The following is a 20,491-nucleotide window of genomic DNA, read 5'->3' on the forward strand; positions in this document are numbered from 1 at the left end:
TCCTGAAGAAAGACAACCGTACTCCAAAACCTGCAGGGCAGAAAAAAAGAAATTATAGTTTCTTTAGTCTCTTATTCTTCATTTCTTTTGGTTTCTTTGCTCAGTCATTAATTTCACTTACTTGCAAGGTGTGACTTAAACTAGTAAATCAATCATTAGCAAGAGAGATGGACTACTCAAAGGTCAATAATATAAAATTATAATGTTACTTAGCCTTCCCTTCACATTTGCCAGGGCCAGGGCAAGAGTGTGAATGGACGCCCTCATACCATCTGTCAAAATATTAAACAATTATAAATCACGATGACAAATTGTAGATAAAATATGTTTTCTCCTCCTACCTTGGCCAATGTGCCTTCATAAGAACCTGGAAAGCCAGAGGGAAATTTAGTTCTCTGACTCCCTCCCCAGCCCACTTTATTTCCCACCCCGGGCCCAGTCTTGCACTGTGAGGGGCCTCACACACTGGCAGGGATGTGTGTGTCTCCCCAACGCCACCACCCCAGTCTACAAGTCCTAGCTCTGTCCTCATCCCCACCTCAGCCTCCTCTTGGCCACTCCTCAGGCCTAAGGGCGAGCACCTTGCAGGAAGTGATAGTCACCCTTGCAGGAAGGGTCCAGGAAAGAGGTCTTTAAGGGCCTCAGAAAGGAGGTTAGGGCCCTTTGAGCAGGGATTGTCAGGGTGATGGGTACCTGAAATGTGTTGCAGAATGGTGTGTGTGTGTGTGTGTGTGTGTGTGAAAGAGAGAGAGAGAGAGTGCGCTCTAGGCAGGCATGACCCCTGGCCCTGGGCCTCCTTGCCTTGCATAGAATGGCATGGCCAGAAAAGGGCCAGAACACGCTTTGTAATATACAGAAGCCAGGGTAGGGGCCCTCTTGCCTAGGTCTAAGGGTAATCCTGATGTTACTTTTATTTAGTTGTTATATCAAATCATTATACCAAATTGATTCCATGGTAGTTGTGGACCTTAAACAGCCAGTTATTTCTCCAGCACAAATAGGTTTATTTGGGATCAGCAAAGAATTGCAATCTAAGGTCTACAACCATGTCAAGCCACCTGCAAGTCCTCCTGCAGAAAAGGGAGAAGAAACTCTTATAGAGGGGAAGAGGAAGTTGGGAGGGCTAATGTAAACAAAGAGTCCTCCAAAGAGGAGGAGACTGGGAGTTGAAAGTGTAGTGGCTTTTCATTGGCTGAGTTGTGGTAGTCTATCATTGGCTGAGCTGTTGCTGGCAAGAAGAGGAAGTCTTTCTTCTTCCTATTGGGCTCTGCTATCTTCATAGGGTGTCAGAGCTCCCCTTTTTGGCCTCCTGACTCCATTTTAGTCAGGTTTATGTTTATTAATTTCCACATAGTGTGCAAAGGTTTACTTTACTGATTTTAGTGCAAACAACATTGTACTACAACCCTGGCAAAAAAAAAAAATGCATCTTTTTAGCATATTTTATTTAGGTCTCCTCTCACCCAGATTAGTTTACTAAGGGAAAAAAATCCCCCAAACAATTAATGTAGCTAATTATTTTCAGTAAATACATAAAGTAACCAGGTGAGGCATCGTTTAGCATCCCAAATTTTTATTAGGCCATCTTAGGAGAGTCTAAAATTAAATATAATTAAACAGTAAATAGATAATTCAAAATAATTAAAATTTGCATTCTATGGTTGATTTATTAATGACATATGACATCTAAATGCAGGACCCTCTTTATTAACAATAACACATAGCAAACTAAATGAATATTTCTAGAGTATTTATGCTAAAATTATGCATTCTAAATGGTGACAGACTTTTATTAAATGCAGAGTTTTTCACTTTGAATATTTAATTTGCTGGAGGACTCCCTTTTAATATTGTTCTTAAATCCGTTTATATTAGCAGAGCTGATTTCTGTAAACAGCTCTGATTGTACTTCCTGGACCACAGGCCATGAAGTCTGCCTAGATGGACAAGTCTTCCTATAAGCTACAGAATGTCTTAGCTGCGAGTTAGAGGGGATCTAGCTTCACCCCCTTGTTTTTTTAGAGGAGAAAAAGGTTCAGGGCAGGTAAGGGACTTGGCCCGGGTCACAGCTGATAATCTGTGTAATGTTAATGAGTCTAGTTCCAAAGATGGGTCCCTAATGGCCCCATTAGGCAAAGAGTAAAGAAAGCCAGTGTTTCATCTCAGTAGACATATGGCTCTTTGGGTGAACCATATGAAATTGCCGTTTTTGTAGCTCAGAAACAGTTGGATCAATGAATGGAAGATTGGTTTTGGAAATATGTTGAAATTAGAATTTTACATTTTAAAATGTAAACACCACACAATTTTAAAATTAAATCCTGTATATTTGAGTCAATAACTGCTTGGATATTATATTATGTAGTTTGCTAGGGCTGCCATAACAAAGTACCACAAACTGGGTGGCTTAAACAACAAAAATTTATTGTGTCACAGTTCTGGAGGCCAGAAGTCTGAGATCAAGGTGTGGGCAGGGTTGGTTCCTTCTGAGGAAGACTCTGCTCCGTACCTCTCGCCTAGCTTCTGGTAGTTTGCCAGCAATCTTTGGCATTCCTTGGCTTGAGGTGCATCACCCCGAGCTCTGATGTCATTTTCACATGGCATTCTCTCTGTGTGCATGTGTGTCTCCAAATTTCCCCTTTTATAAGGAAACCAGTTATATTGGATTAGGGGCCCACCTTCCTCCAGTATGACCTTATCTTAATTAATTATATCACAATGACCCTATTTCCAAATAAGGTCACATTCTGGAGTGCTGGGAATTAGGACTTCAACATACGAATTTAGGGGGTACACAATTCAACCTGTAACAGACATGAACATGGAAAGTATTTCATTTTGCAATCACTATTCAGAAATATTTGACATTGCATCCTATGCTATTAGAAAATTCACTTTTAAGTAGAGATGACTCAAAAGTAGAAAGTAGGGAGAAAGGCTGTGATGCCACATGAATATGTATATGGAACCCCTCCACCCATTGAGCATTTACACCAGTATAAGCATTTATTGCCTTATTTAAACCCAATAACAGTCCTTTGAGGGCACCTGGCCTAAGATCATGCTGCCAGTATGTTCTTGACCAGCTAGTGGTAGAGCTAGAATTCAAAAAGATCTTTTCCAAATCCAAAGTCTATCCTTTCTTATCCTCCATTCTATATGGCCTCGAAACTCATCATTTGACAGCTACTGATATTTTTTATTTTCCTTGTATGAGATGTGTAAAATATATATTTTGTGACCCAGAAGAGTTTACACATATACATGGTTCATTATTTGAGGGATAGTATTCATTGACATAGAATTCATTTTTTACATGCCGTGATATAACACTATGTGTTCACCATTCTGTTAATTTTCCTCCTTAGCACTCAGTAAGACTACGTTTCTCATCCTTTCTAGTGGTTAGATGGGTCTATATGACCCAGTCTGGCAATGAAGTATGAGCAGAAGTGATATAGCCACTTCCAGGCCTGGCCTCCAAACATCCTGCACTCTCTTCCTTATTTTTCCTTAGTTGGCCAGCTAGATGCAGAGGATCCAATGGAGAACTCTGAGGCCCTGGAAGAAGAGTGGATGATTGCAAAGCATAGAGCACAGAACGGTGTCTTGGGCCAGAACTAAACCTTCACTATATTGAGCCACTGATATTTTGAGGTTGTTTGTTTCAGCAGCTGGCACACTTATCCTGACTAATACACAAACATTCCATGCAACAATTACGCAAATGCACCAAAACAACTTTCTACAACGTTCTCAATGGATTTATGTGACTATCCAGATGGTGAAGGAGACTGAAAACCTGGAACTCTGAGATTAAGAGTTGATGTCTGACAATGGAATACTACTCAGTCAAAAAAAGATGAAATCTTGCCATTTACAACATGGATGGACCTTGAGGATATTATACTAAATGAAATAAGTCAGATGGAGAAAGACAAATACCATATGATTTCACTCCCATGTGGAAGATTTAAAAAAACAACAAAAACAAACAAACACATAGACACAGAGAATAGACTGGTAGTTACCAGATGGGAAGGGTGGTGGGGGGAGAGTGAAAGGATTAAAAGGGCACAGTTGTATGGTGATGAATGGAAACTAGACTTTTGGTGGTGAACACAATGTAGTCTATAAAGAAGTCGAAATAGAATGATCTACACCTGAAATTTATATAATGTTATAAACCATTGTTACCTCAATAAAAAAATAAATTTTTAAAAAAGGAGTCAATGTCTGAGAAGAGAAGCCTAGATAGTGAAGGCAAAGTTACAATGAAGAACCATCTAGAGCAGCTCTGGCCAATAGACTTTCAGCAATGATGGAAATGTTCTATTCTGCGCTGTCCAATACGGTAGCTGCAAGCCACATGTGGCTATTGAGCAACTGAATGTGGCTAGTGCTACTGAGGCATTGAATTTTTTATTTCATTTAATTTTAATTAAAATGTAAATTTTAGAGGACATGTGTATCTAGTGGCTATGTATGGGACAGTGCAGACATAGGGATAAAGTGGAAAGACGGATTAGCATGGTGGGGGAAGAGGGGAGATCATAAATTACTTGGAAGTGGAAAGGCAGGAACTGGAAGGTAAGATGTCATCCTTGGTGGAAGGTGATGATGGTCAAGAGGAGAGGTACGATGGTTAATTTTATGTGTCAACTTGGCTAGGCCATGGTGCCCAATTGTTTGGTCAAACACCAGTTTAGATGTTGCTGTGAAGGTATTTTTAAAATGTGATTAACATTTAAATCAGTGGACTTTGAATAAAGCAGAGTTCCCTCCATAATGTGGGTGGGCCTCATCCAATCAGTTGAAGGCCTTAAGAGAAAAGACTGAGGTTCCCAAAAGAGGAAGGAATTCTGCCTCCAGACCGCTTTCAGACTCAAGACTGCAAAATCAACTCCTGCTGAAATGTCCAGCCTGCAGGACTGCCCTGTGGACTTTGGACTTCCAAACCCCCACAACTGCATAAGCCAATTCCTTAAAATTAATCAATCTCTCTCTTTCTCTCTCCAGATATAGATATAGATATAGATATAGATATAGATGTAGATATAGATGTAGACGTAGATATAGATATAGATGTGGATGTAGATGTAGATATAGATATAGATGTAGATATAGATGTAGATGTAGATGTAGATATAGATATAGATATAGATGTAGATGTAGATATAGATGTAGATGTAGATGTAGATATAGTTATCTATCTATCTTAACTGGTTCTGTTTCTCTTGAGAACCCTGACTAATACAGGAGGGCATGAGGTTACTAAGAACTTTTGCTCAAATGTATTTGTAATAGCTAATTTAAAACAATAAGAATCAGGTGCAAATGCCAATAAATAAAATGAAATCATAGATTCCCTCATTTTATTTCATATCGTGTAAACCAACAACTAATGTGTGGGTCTCTAAAATACACCAGTTCTATGAAAGCTAAATAACAGCCAAACGATAGAACAATAGAGTAGTTGAATGGCTCCAGCTAGAGCCTCACTAATTCAGTGAGATGGGCTCCCTCTGTCTCACAGCTCTTGCATGCCTATTTCCACTGAAGTCCTTGAATTTGGGCTTCCACGAGGTCTCCAGGATTATTCATTTGTTGACAAAGCGGAATCCTCAGAAGTGATAAATTCCACACGCTCAAGTCCTTGTACTCTTTTCTCCGTGCGTGGTGTCTCCCTGGATGGTGTCTTGGTTCTGCCTGGGAGGGACTACTCCACAGCCTTGGACTCCTGGTGTGTGGGCAGCATCCTTGCATCCCTGTAGGTGCTGATGTCATGCATGAGCATGCATTTGAATGCTGAGATTCTCCTCAAAAATCATTTGGTGGATTTCATAATTGTTTGCCACTTAGATGCACTTCTCATCAGGGTTCAACAAGTACTCCTAACTACAAGGATTGGAAACAAAGGGATGCTCTAGGCCTGCTCTTACAACTCACAAGAAGACTGAAACCAAGGGTCTTGCACAATAAATACCATTTAATTTGATGGCTATGTGTTTATGCTTACAAGGTGACAGGGCACCAGGTGTAGAACATTCCACTTCTTATTGTCTGCAATTATCCATGGCATGTGTCTTTGTAGAAATGTTGGCTTCATTCATTTCTGGGGCACCTGGGTGGTGTCCACCACAGACAACACCCTCCCTGCTCCAACAAACATTTGCCATTGTGTCCTAGAGAAGTGTAGAACACAGAGGTTGAGAATTTTGGCTCAAGTGCCCCTCTGCGTGGTATACTACTACTTCCTCTTACAAGCTGTATGACTTTGGGCAGATTACTTAACCTTGCTGTGTCTCAAATTCCTCACCTGTAAAATGGTGATAGTAATAGTGCCTTCCTTTCAGGCTTGTTGAGAAGATTAAATGTGGTCGTCTGTGTGATGCACTTAGAATCATGCCTGGTAGAGTTAGCCCTCGGTAAACACAAGCTGGCATCACTTCTTCAGAGAGCAAGAAGAATATCCCTTTGGCAGATGAAGAGAGTCATCAGAGGTAAGGGCCCCTGTTCTGCTTCTTACTATTTGTCTATCTCTCAGAGTCATTTCCTAAGCGTCCTCTCTGTCCTTCTTTATCAACGCTGCTGGCCCTGCACTCACATGCCCACTCAAAGGGGTCAGGTCACCTGAACTCATTGCTGCTGACTCAGTAGCTGACATCAGTTGGGAACCTCAATCCCAGATTCAGTTTCAGTCCTTTTGTGTCAACCCTGGCAGTTGTATGGATCCCAGCCCACCACCCCTCAGGAACAGAAAACCAGGACATGGAAGGGAGCACACAGTACCATGTTGTCAAAAGATCACATGCTTTGGAATCAGAAGACCCGAGTTCAAATCCTGACTCTGCCTCATATCAGGTGTGTGGCTCTGAGCACATTTCTTAATGTCTTGAATGCTTCATTTTGCTCATTTCTAAATGAGGGTAATGATATTTTTATTTATGAAATTATTGTGAGTTGTGAATGAGGTAACATTTGAGAAGCTCTTAGCACAGGCCTGGCCCATAGAAAACATTCAATAAACAAATGGTTCCAACTTCTCCCTGAGAATTAGGAGCATTCCTAATTTCCTAGGAGCAAAGGGGATTTTAAGGCAGTGAAACCATAGTTCTATATGATTCTGTAATGGCGGATACATATTACTATGCATTTGTCAAAACCCATAGAATGTACAACACAAAGAGTGACCCTAATTCCAACTATGGACTTTCATTAATTATAATGTATCTGGACTGGTTCAGGAATTATAACAAATGTACCACACTAAAGTTAATAATTTTACAGTAATAATGTTATCTAAGTTATATAGATTACTAACGAGATGTTAATAATAGGAAAACCATGCTGGGAGGGATGAGGGGATATATAGGAACTCTCTATAATTTCCACTTAATTTTTCTGTAAACCTATAAATGTAAACCTTTATAAGAAATAAAATCTATTTTTTTAAACCATATTTTCCTATCTGGTAGCCTCTAGCTACATGTCACCATTGAGAATTTGAAATGTGGCTAGTCTAAATTGAGATGTGCTGTAAATGTAAAATACACTATGGGTTTCAAGGATTTTATATAAAAATATGAATGTATAATACCTCAATAATAATTATATATTGACTACACGTTGAGATAATAATTCTTTGGAGATGTTGGGTTAAATAAAATATATTAAGATAAAAAAATGAAAGGCTTACATGGCTACTGACTTGGGAATTGCAAGATGCACCACCACACACACACACGAGACTCCGGCTGAGGCAGGGGGTTCTAGATTTTGCAACCACCTCATAAATGTATGGCCTCCCACACTCAAACCCTCCTCTCCTGACTTGGAGCAAGGCTATTGCTATGGGTTGAATTGTGTCTCCCAAAAGATATGTTGATGTTCTAATCCCTGGAACCTATGAATGTGACCTTATTTGGAAATAGGGTCTTTGCAGATGTGATCAAGTTAAGATGAGGTCATTAGTGTGGACTCTAATCCAATATGACTGGTTGGAGAGGAAACAGCATTTCATGACAGAGGCAGAGATTGGACTGTTGCAGCTGCAGCCAATGAACACCAATGATTAGCGGCCACCACCACAAGCTGGGGGAGTCAAGGAAGGGCCTGCTGATACTTTGATATCAGATTTCTAGGCCTCAGAACTGGGAGAGATTGAATTTCTTTTGTTTTAAGTCACCCACTTTGTGCTATTTTGTTACAGCAGCCCTGGAAAGTCATACAAGTATAAATGGCAGAGCTCATGTCACACAGGAAACATAAAACAGAGGCAGAAAAAGGGGGATTTATTCTCTTCCTTCCAGGTTGGAGTGGTTTCCAGAAAAACTGGTTGCTGTAGCAGAGGTCCCTGGTGTCACTGTGGTTTTTCTGGGGCCACAGGAGCTGGTGAAGATGTTGGGCTGTTTGAGGAGACAGAGATAATGGTATGCAGAGCTCTAACTACTATGCTGGAAATTACGGAGATATTTGTGATTCAAGAGTCCTTAACTGGGGTAAAGGCCATCACAAGGTGATTGGAATCAGGTCCAACTTGTTCTTCCCCATTGATGTCTGAGAACAATGGGACCTTGTCCAATTCATGATGAACCAAAGAAGACCTTCCATGTAACCTTATTGATAATATTGAAAATTTTCCAAACTCTTAAGTGTCTATTGATAGGATGCTGGTTAAAGATATTATAATAAATTTCAATTAAGTAATCTAGTCATTAAAAATCAAATCGGAGTCTATTTTTGAGCAAAAACTAAGTTTAGCTATTATAGGATAACAACGTTGTGAAATGGAATTTTTATGTTTATCTACATAAGAGGAAAATTGGCTGGAAGACAAAGCACCAAAATGTTAATAGGGAATATCTTTGAAAGATGAACTTACAGTTGACTCAGTTTTCATTTTTGTCTCTCTTTGCTTACCTGGTTTTCTACTAAAATCATGCAATTTTGGTAATAAGGAAAATTGTGTATTGTTTTACATGACTAGACCATCATCGCTGAAGATTCTAATGAAACAGGTGGGAGAAATAAGGGATCAGGTGTGTCTCTGACTTTTGTCAGGAAATAGCTCTCAAATCTCTGGCTACAAGAGGAGTGCTGCTTTTCTGGGGTAAGGGCTTAAACAGCTTATTCCCTCTCCAAAGAGAAAAATATCTAACGTGTGGTTCAAGCCTGCAGATAAACTGCGGAACCTAAAAGACAGTTGTCTTCAGATCACTGTTATAATCTCCATCTTCTTTTAGTCTCCTAAGCTGTAGCATCGCTTTATCCATCCTATGTCATCCATGAACCCTTGTTGTTGATGTTAGTGGTGGTGGTTGTGTATGTGTGTGTATGTGTTTGTGTGGAGGTAAAGGTGAGGGGAGGGAAAATGTCAAGGAAATAATAATGGCAAAGATGGCATCATAAAATTGAGACTTCACAAGGACTAGCCACCAGTCTTAATCTTACATGCATCTTAAAATCCTGTGTCATTAAAATGTGACATTGGTGACAATCCCAACTAAATAAGAATACACCTCTAATTGTTGACTCTGTTTCACTCTTGAGTTTCTGTCCAACTTTCGTGTTTTCCTTTTTTTTTGGCAATACTTTAGTTTCTAGAGAACGAAACTCCTAGGAAACAGTCCCTTAATAACATCAAATCTGATTCCCAAGGGCCAATTATCCACTCTTATAATGGTCTCTCCACCATCAAAAATGTGAAAGGCCATTGGCTAGAGTGGAAATCTTGGAGTTATGCCAGTGGCACACTGTATTTCCCTAATTGAACTTCTGCACCTGGTTTGGCGGAAACTAAGAGACAGTACTGAAGTCTGCAATGTGCAGGATGGCAAAAAAGGTCAGCCCCAGGCCGACTCCAAGACCCAGAGGGCATTTGTGGATGCCAGCTATTAACCTAAATTATCTTTGTTCCCTCTCAGGACTCTACTGCTTTCTTGCTTTCACTGAGATTCAAAAGTTTTCAACCCAAGGTTTGTTGATGGTGAAGGAAGTGGTTAGTACCTCTTGCATTTCTACAGCACTGGGTTTTCAACACAGTCCCTGTGTGTGATTTTGTGTTATCCTACAACCATTTGGAGGTAAGAAAGACAAACCTTGTCCTCAACCTGTTTCCGATGGAGAAAGTGTGGCATAGAGATGGTAAGTGAACTTCTTAAGTAATGAAGAGAATATCACACAGAGAATGGAGGCCAATGCTATTTGATCTACAGTTAGACAAATGTACTTGAACCTCTGCTCCCATAGATACCAACAGATGACCTTGGGGGAGTATGGAACCTCTCTAGGTTGCTTCTTCCTCAACTTGAAATGGGAACAATAATCTGTATAGGATACGACTATTTTGAGGAAATGCAATAAAATAAATAGAACATCTGCACAACATTTCGTGGGATGCCTTATGTGTGATAAATTCTTAGTAATGATAGACGTTATTTTAATCAAAGCTACATTTAACTAGATTCTTAATTGCAAAATGAGATAAGGCAGAATGCTTCACTCCCTTGTTAATAAATAACTTTCTTAGAAAATAATAGAAAAGGACATTTTGTCAATTGTTCCCATTATGTAAAAATAATGACCCTTCAAATGCTTCTGATACTCATTCTTTATAACCATAAGAGAGTAATCTCATTGCTTCTTCACTTCCTGCGGCCATAGAGGGGCATCTACAATAGGTAAGATTTTTGCAATATTTTGCAGAATATATATGGCTCTTTTGTCTACTTGAATATACTTCTTTTTTTCCCTAAAAATAACACCTTAATCAAATGAGCATGTATAGGTTTTCATTGGAATGTAAATCTACGATATTTGCATTTGAGTATTACATTACTTGCTAAACTGGAAGCTGATTTAGATTCAGAAAGGATATGGATTTATAGCTGTTAAGGAAGATAAGAGGGTGCAAAATATTTGCACATAATTTGAAAATTACATGGAATCTAAAGACCAGAATTATCCATCAGTAGTTTTTCCTGGGAAAACCTAAAATGAGACCCCATTACAACTGTTGTGTGTCCACAATGATGCGCGTGCACATTGAAGCAGTGTGCTGTAATAGCCCCTGTGAATATATTTCCCTAGTATGCCAGAATCTATCCGTCCTGCAATCTACTAGCTGACAGACCATGGGCAAGTGACTTCTCTTCTTTGAATCTCATTTTCCTGGTCAGTAAAATGGCCTTAAGAGTTACTGTATGAGGGCCGGCCCGGTGGCTTAGCGGTTGAGTGTGTGCGCTCCACTACTGGCTGCCCGGGTTCGGATCCCAGCGCGCACCAACGCACCGCTTGTCCGGCCATGCTGAGGCCGTGACCCACATACAGCAACTAGAAGGATGTGCTACTATGACATACAACTATCTACTGGGGCTTTGGGAGAAAAAAAGGAGGAAGGATTGGAAATAGATGTTAGCTCAGAGCTGGTCTTCCTCAGCAAAAAGAGGACGATTAGCATGAAAGTTAGCTCAGGGCTGATCTTCCTCAAAAAAAAAAAAAAAGAAGAGTTACTGTACGAAGAGGCCTGCTTCAATGATTAAGTAAGATAACTCCAGTAAACTGCCTATTTCAGTACTTGCCAGAATAAGTGCACAATAACTGTTGTTCCTATTTCCTCCAACTCAGACACTGATCATAATGTTGGAAATCAGATGACTTCTCTATTGCACACCAGCAATGAAGAACACTTCTTCAGAGGCCTGCAGAAGCAATGCATTAGTGAGTTCAGGACCCAGGGCTTACCTAGCGGCTCAATGGACACAGATCATTTCATCCTTTCCCCAAGTGGTTGTTCAAAGTGAAATGTCAGAAATCATACAAAATGGTATTCAAAGTGGTGCATGTTCTTCAGTTGAAGATGGTATGTCTTTTATTTCTTTTCAAAAATACCATTTGGAAGAAAAAGTGAAAATGAGGTGAATTTTCTTGTCTTTCTCAGTAATAGTGTCTAAGGACAAAATGTATAGATGTGAAGAGGGGCAAAAAAGGAAGAAGACCAAAAAAAAGGAAGAGAAAAGAATTAAAATATATTATATGGAGTGTATTTATTGAAAGGAGTACATAATCTCCCAGGTGAACAATTTGGACGCATGGTTTGGGACACAATTTTAAATTTTTTTACTTACTTTATCATATGTTAGAGCATAAATCTCTTGATTTATAATTTTATCTCATTTGGCTTAAATACAAAAGTTTCAATATCACAACTAATGAAATTAAAAGTAATTTAAAAATTAAATCTTATACAAATAAATCTGCCCCCTGAATCATAGCCATCTGCTTCCAGAGATGATGGAGAAAGGGTGTGAGATAGGACAATGGATAAGAAGATATGAAAAGGACTTGGATCTTGGGAAAAGGAGAGGAGATGGAGGGGATTAGAGAGAAAGCCTCATGAGGAGAGAGAAAATGAGTTATAGGTTTGGTGAGGTGATAAAGAAGGAAGAACTAGAAATAGAACTGGTGCTGAAAACAATCTGAGGTGTAAGAAGTCCAATATGAACCTGGGGATTCTGGCTGATGGAAACCATGGCTTTAAATAGTGACAGGGTGACTCATGACACCTCACTGCGTTGATGTAAAAGAATGAAATACAGGTCAAGAAATTCTAAATCAAGTCTTATTAAAAATGCTTAGGGTTTTCATCAGAGAAGTCTTTTATCCTAGAAGCAGCCGAGATGCAGAGGTTCTCAAGCCTGAGCATCATAGTCATCCCCTGGGGAGCTTGTTCAAAAAGATTCCTAGCCCAGGACCCAGAATTAGATTCAGTAGAGCTTGGGTGGAGCCAGGAAATTTGCATTTTTAACAAGCTCCCGGGTGATGCTGATGCTGCTGGTCCAGAGACCACACCTTGAGTAGGGCTGTGCAAGAGGATTGCTCCAAGGTTTTCCAAAAGAGTTTTAATCACTGCTGAAAGAAAACTTTTTTTTGTCTAATAACATAAGCTGGCAACACCAATCATGTTCATAGATCGTCCATTGAACAAATGTTTACAAAGTGTGTACCACTTGCCCTGTGTCAGACTCAGCACACAAAAGGATTCAAGTAACAAAGATTCCAGTTGACTTGATGCAGCCCAGGGTCTAAACTGAGTTCCTATCCTCTCCTCCACTCTAACAGTTGCTGTGACATGTGAAAATATCTCCACTCCTTGTCCCCCAAATGCAACGTGCAATAACATCACAAAGGGTTATGAATCTACCACTGACACAGGATTTATTCCATGTTCTGGAAGGCAGAATTTTACAAATGACACAGAAGATTGCAACGGTAAGTCCAAATAGAGTAACAGCCTTAGAAAATCAGAACGGAGTTAGATGCAGCAAAATTGAACCAGTTCCTTAGAATATGGCGTGAGATTCTAGAGGAAAGCTGCCGAAGTGAGCACAGATGCCAGGAAGACAAGTCATAAAACTGAAATGTGACGCCAGGACCACAATTGATTTTTCTCTTTTATCGGTTGCTTTTAAAAAATAACAGTGAATGTTGAAAGTAGTCCACACCTTAGAGTCTTAACTTATTCTGCAATAACTAACTAATAGACCAGAGTTTTCAACCAAAGCCCAAGGCCATCTCTAGTTGGAAATGTTACTAAGCAAATAGAGAAGCCTGTGAACATTATCAAAAGCAAAAAGCAGGAAACAAATGAGAATCATAACAGCATAACAGATGACTTTTTCCCATTTTTCCAGTCTCTGTCCTAGATGTTGATATTGTATTACTAGTTTAGTCTTCTATTCCCATTTTGATTATCTCTGTGATCCTGGAGAATTACTATCTCTTTGCACAGAAGGCTGTTACTGCTAAGAATTCTCCCAAAGAACATACACTCAGATAGTTTTTAAGATCTTAGTATCTTAGGAAAATCTCTTATCTCTTCAGTCCAGCTGTCCATATCAATGGCTCCCAAACCTGTATGCTGAATGAAATCACCTAGCGTTTTTCTGAAAATATCAGATTCTAAATCCCACCTCCTCTGAAATTCATTTTTACTGGGTCTGAGACTGACTTTGGGATTTATATTTTCAACAATTATCTCTAAATATTTCTGATGCTGTCAGTCCACAGAAACGTCTTGTGCACCACCGCCAATGGATAGGTGGAGCGTATACATTCAGCTGGTTTGATTATGAACTGTTTGCTCCATTTCACAGATGAGGATGAATTCCACAATAGCACTGCCTGCCCACCCCCAAATTCTTAGACCTATCCAATTGGAAGCTACCTTCGTACCTGTCAACCTGGTTTGGCTCCAAGTAATGGAAAGTCAAACTTCACACATGAAGAGGAAGAACGCACGGGTAAGTAGTGATAAAGCCCAGTGTCTGTGGGCCACCAGGAATGCAGATGAAGTCCACAGTGTTAGGTTTATTAATGTGCTGCAGCAAAGTGTACCTCCCATTGGGAAGCTTCAGTGTTTCACTAAGAAGATGATAGAATGGGGTTATTGAAGGGTCTGGCCTTACGCCAGGTGGCTTTGAGGAGAGCTAAGGAAGCAAGGATTTATTCTGTAAATGGTGCTGTCAGGAAATGAGGGCAATGTGATGAGTGGGTATTTTGACTTTCAGGTAGGAGATGAGACTAATGAAATTGGGTAAGAGTTGTCCTTGGTTCAGAAGCAGATGCATCCATGTCAGTCAGGAGATTGGAATGTTTGGGAATTTGTTAGGAATGTAAATTTTCAGGCCCCACCCCAGACCTACTGAATTGAAATCTGTGGGGATGGGACCCAACAGCATGTTTGAACAAGCCCTCCAGGCAGTGCTGATGCACACCAGAGTTTGAGAACCACCGTCTTAGGCCAACTACAACAATACTCTAAAAATAGGGCAGGGTCCATATCATACTAATCATGTCAAGAATTCTTGCCCACCAATGCTGGTGATAGGTTACACTGTTTTATATAATAAAACGGGCCATGGCTAGTGTAGGGAATAGTCTATAGAGATGGTATAAGGAGTTTGAGAGAAATATTTAAGAACTTTTGAAGGTAAACATTCTTCATTAATGCTACTCTGTCTCCCTGAGTCTCCAAACTTTTTTTTTTTTAGAAAACTTGATCCTGTCTCACTTTTAGATACTTGATGCTACAGGAATCTGAGAAGAAAAATGGGGAGAATTTTTTTCATCTTGTAAGGTCAACTAGTTCCTGACCTTGAAGAAGGAACTCTCTCCAACCTTTGTTTTTCTTTTCATTCTTAGAAATGACCCCTAATTGTTCTCAACTTGGCAAAAATAAATTTTCCAGAGACTGTGAAGTCCAGGTGAGTTTCACACCATCATCAACTTGTGGACTGGGCATGAAAAGGGGAGACAGAATATACTTAAGTCTCTTGCAACATTTTTGAATATGTTGTGTGGTAGATATTTTTTCCAAACACGAACCCAAATGTACCATCCTTATTTATTCATTAGATACCCGCTAATTTAAAATACGACTTTTCAAAATGCAATATGATAAGTAAAACGTGGTGAGGCATGTATAGGAATTCTGTGTACTCTTCTGCAATTGTTTTGTGAATCAGATAGAGAAGTGACCATTAGCCTTATTGCACCCCTGGAGCTGGGCATCCCACACACACACGGATTTAGTTCTTACACTCTCTGCTCTCTTCATTTCACCTATTTGCTTATTTCCCTATCAGGAACAAAATTTTTAGTTAATGCAGCTTTATATGTTTTAATAACTCATAGCTCAAGTCATTAAAATTTCATTTTTTTCTGAATCTCAGTTGAACATGCCTTTCTTTAATACTAAGTATGTTGAATGTCACAAAATATCACTCAAGTGGTCAATTCAGATACTAAATCTCTTATGACTGATTTTTTTTTTTTACATATAGACTTGTCCTGAGAAGACCTATTGGAAAATTGTACTAACTCTCTATAAATGCATAATTAGCTTTAAGTCAATGTCATGGTCACATGAACTCTCAGCCACTCAAAGTCTTGTCTGCCCAAGTTAAATACACATATTTCTATGAAGCCCAGATCTCTGTGGTATAAAGAAAATGTCCAAATCACCTTTCTTATGTGTGTTTTTCTAGGTGAATTCCACAAATTATTGGAATAACAGTAGATGGGTTTGCTCTGACTTAGGAGGCTCTCACATAGGTGTGGAAATGGGAATGCAACACTGTCTTTAAAGGTTTGAAATCCTTTCTAATATTTTAATATCTTTTCATGCTTGGTGATTCTCAAACTTGACCAAACATTAGAAAGACTTGAAGGGCTGTAAAAAATGTACTTATACTGAGTCTTGGTTCAATCAGAATCTGTGAGGGTAGAGCTCTATTGCCTGTATTATCTAACTTGCCAGATGATTCTAACGCACACGGTGGTTGAGAACTATTACAAATGGCTCCTGGGGTTTCCTCTCACTCCTCTGGATAGCAGGCCAGATCACTGGAATCCTAGTTCATTTTCGAAGAAAAGGGGAGCACATACAGAATAATTATCCAGATCACTAATAAGACATGAGGTTCAGAGAATTTTTCATAATTAAAACTGTTTCCAAAAGAGGTCTCTGAGTGTACTGAGGACGGTATGCTTCTCTCTCCCTCCACCCCCATCCCTTAAAAGCTCCTCAACCTAGAAGCCCACAGACTTACATGTATTTTGCCTAATTCATTAGGTAAACAGGTGAAAACAGGTGTCCTTTGCTGCCCCAATACATGAAGTCACTGATAGTTCACCAGATTCTTTCACCATATTGATTAACTCTATTCATTTTACTATATTTTTGATATAGTTGTTGTTTTACTCAATTGGTTAACAATGGATCTTTACAGTAAGAGAATAAAGGACAGAAGAAAGAGAATGGGAACAGGAAAAGCAACACATACAGGAAAAATAATGACAGAAAAGGTAGAATGTGGGACAGGAAGGCAGAGCAGCATTCATCCCTAGTTTTTCAAGAAGTGATCTGACACCAGCAGAACAGAGTTACTTCCTACCAGGTTTGAAGAATTGCATTGATTTCCCAAGCATTCACTTGCAATGCACCTATCATCTTGATATGTAGAAAGACAAGCATCCCCAAGGAAGGTGTTTGTTTAGTTCCAAATGCTTTAGAGAAAGATCTGGGCACAGAATGAGCAGTTTCAGACATCTCTTTCCATTTCCTTAGTGACATTATCTATATTTTATGGCAGGGGATAGCTAATTCTTTTGATCTCCTCACCAACATTACCGCCCATGGAATTACCTGAAAGAAAGAAGAAATGGCTGTGGTGGTAACTCTGCATCTTCAGAGCGTTCAATCGGCAGCATACAGTGTGGCTCAGAAACAAACCACAGAGGGCAGACGGAGGGTAGAGACACAGTTTATGGGTAAGCCCACACCAGTCACGCTTCCTCGCAAGGCATCTGCTTGAATGTATGTATTTCAAAATGGGTTGTCTTTGCAAAAAAAAATTCACGGCCCGCAATTAAAATAATAATCTTTCAGAACCTACACAGGCCAGGATTCCTGGATCATCCACAGAGTGTTACTTATGTCCTAGAATAATGAAACCATGGGTGGAAGGATTGTCACTGGTCACTCTCAGTCTAACCACATATCTAACATTCTTTCTGGGTATTTTCCCAGTTCATATTTCAATGGGGACCCTCAGCTGCTATCCTGGGGGGACTTATAACTTATCTAGTGCATGGTTTCTTGACTTTGGCGATATTGATATTGGGGCTGAAGCATTCTTTGTTGTGGGGGCTGCCTTTGCATTATAAAACAATTGGCAGCAAAATGGTATCTAGATGCCAGAACCAACTTTCTCCCCACCCCGACATCATGACAAACCAAAATATCACCAGATAGTACCCAGTTTTCCCTGAGGGGCACAAATAACACCTGGTTCAGAAGCACCGATATGGAGAAATAAGATGTGAGTACATGAAATAGTACCCTTACATGGCAGACATTATAATCAGTGTAAAAGGACTTTATTTCCCAGAGGATGGAAATCCTACTTTCAGGTAGGGCCGCCAAAGAAACCGTTCAATAAGATCAGAATCAAGGATGTGGTTAAGGAGGGAGAGGAGAAGGAAATACCATAAAAAATAAACTGACCCATCATGCAGTGATTGATGGATGGATATCTGCATAAATAAGTGATGAAAGCCATATAGAAGAATGTTAGCAACTGTAGAGTCTGGGTGGTGGGTATTTGGGTGTTCAGCGTGCAATCTGCCTGACCATTTGTGATAAAATGTAAGGAACGTATTTTTTTAAATAAAGGAAAATACCAGTAAAACAAAGCCGATTGCAAAAGTTACTGGGCTCAAGGAGTTTGTAATCTGATTACACATGAATGTAAGATAAGTACACAAATAACAACTCCTTGACCACAAGACAAAAGCATTTTAGAACTAGGAGTAGACCATTGTACCTTATTTCCAAGGTGAAGCACATGGTTCAAAAGCTTTCACCAACTCTATCCAATTTGGTTCTCATGACAGTCCTGTAGAGTGAGCAAGGAAGGTACTGCATTTTATAGGTGATGGAATGGATTCAAGGAGGTTGAGATTTAATCACTATGTGATACGCTACTAAAGAGGAAAATTTGGGACTCATTCTCAGATCCTCCTGCTCTGGATCCAATGCTGTTTCCACCCTCTTTGCCACAAGCCAGTTGCCGTTATGACCTCTCCAGCGCAAAGAAAAAGCTGTCATCTCAGGTGGCTGCAGCTGCTGTCACCTAGAATTGGGTCTCCAGGTATTTCTGATGCCCAGACACTGGCTGCTTCTCTCATGGAGCATCTTTGGCACTGATCCCGCAAGAGACCTGCAGGCAACCCATGATGCCCCAAGGCCACTCCCCCAGTTGGCATCTTAGAAGCCTCCCCTCAGCCTCTGAGCTACTGGAACAGGATCCTCTCATCCTGGGAGGAGCTCTCTGGAATGGGGTTCCTTTCAACATGGGCTCCAGACTAGCTCCCATTTGCAGATCTGAATCTCCTTCCCTAGTACTCTGCACCTTTGCATCATGATTCCACTGCAGTACTCTTTATTCTGCTAGTAGGCAATGGCATCTTCTGTCTCAACCAGGAAACACTTTACACTTCTCGAGGTTATTGTGAATAATGCCTCCATGACCCTGGGAGTACACATATCTCTTGAGATCCTGATTTTGTTTCCTTTGGATGTATACCCAGGAGTAGTATTGCTGGATCATAGGGTAGTTCTACTTTTCGTTGTTTAGGGAACCTACATACTGTTGTCTTAATGCCATATCAATTTATATTCCCCACCAACAATGCACAACGGTTCCCGTTTCTCCACATCCTCACCAACAGTTCTTACCCTTAGGGTTCCATTTTCTTTTTTTAAATAATAGCCATCCTAAGAGGTGTGAAGTAATACCTCATTGTGGTTTTAAATTGCATTTCCCTGATTATTAGCGATGATGAGCACCTTTTCATGTACCTCTTTACTATTTGCATGTCTTCTTTTGAGAATTGTTTGTTCAGGTCCTTTGCCCATTTTTTAATTGAGTGATTGGGTTTTTTTTTTTATATTGAGTTGTAGGAGTCTCTTATATATTTTGGATATTAACCCCTAGATAAATGGTTTGTAACTATTTTCTCCTATACAGTAGGTTGCCTTTTGTTGATGGTTTCCTTTGCCACATGGAGCTTTTTAGTTTGATATGGTCCCACTTGTTCATTTTTGCTTCTGCTGCCTGTGCTTAGGTGTTAAATCAAAAAAAATCATTGCTGAGACCAATGTCAAGGAGCTTCTCCCTATGTTTTTTCTGGGGACTTTATGGCTTCTGGTCTTATGTTTAAGTCTTTAAACTATTTTGAATTGATTTTAGTGTATGGTTTATGATGAGGGTCCAATTTCATTTTTTTGCATGTGGATTTCTAGTTTTCCCAGCACCATTTATTGAAGATACTATCCTTTCCCCGTGTGTGTCCTTGGTGCCATTGTCAAAGATTAGTTGACCATATATCTGTGGGTTTATTTCTGGGCTCCCTATTCTGTTCCATTTGCCTATGTTTCTGTTTTTAGGCCAGTACCATACTGTTTTGATTACTACAGCTTTGCAGTATACTTTGAAATCAAGAAGTGTGTCGCCTCCATCTTTGTTTTTCTTTCTCAAGATTACTTAGGCTATTTGTGGTCTTTTACAGTTCCATAAGAATTTTAGGGTTGTTTTTTCTGTTTCCATGAAAAATACCATTAGAATTTTGATAGAGATTAAATTGAATCCGTAGACTGCTTTGGGTAGTACGTACGTTTTAACAATTTGATTCTTCTAAGCCATGAACATGGGATATCTTTCCATTGATTTGTAATTCTTCACTTTTTCCAGCAATGTTTTATAGTTTTCATGTACAGGTCTTTCACCTCCTCGGGTCCCCAGAGGCTGGCCTGGCACTGAGGAAGGTCTGAAGCCTATGTTCACACGGCTAGCCTTGTGCTGGGGACCACTGGTGCAGGCCTGTAAACCAGGTCTGCAGGGGCCAGCCTGGCATTGGGGTTTTT

The sequence above is a fragment of the Diceros bicornis genome (assembly GCF_020826845.1).
Source record: "Diceros bicornis minor isolate mBicDic1 chromosome 35 unlocalized genomic scaffold, mDicBic1.mat.cur SUPER_35_unloc_2, whole genome shotgun sequence".
Classification (NCBI taxonomy): domain Eukaryota; kingdom Metazoa; phylum Chordata; class Mammalia; order Perissodactyla; family Rhinocerotidae; genus Diceros; species Diceros bicornis.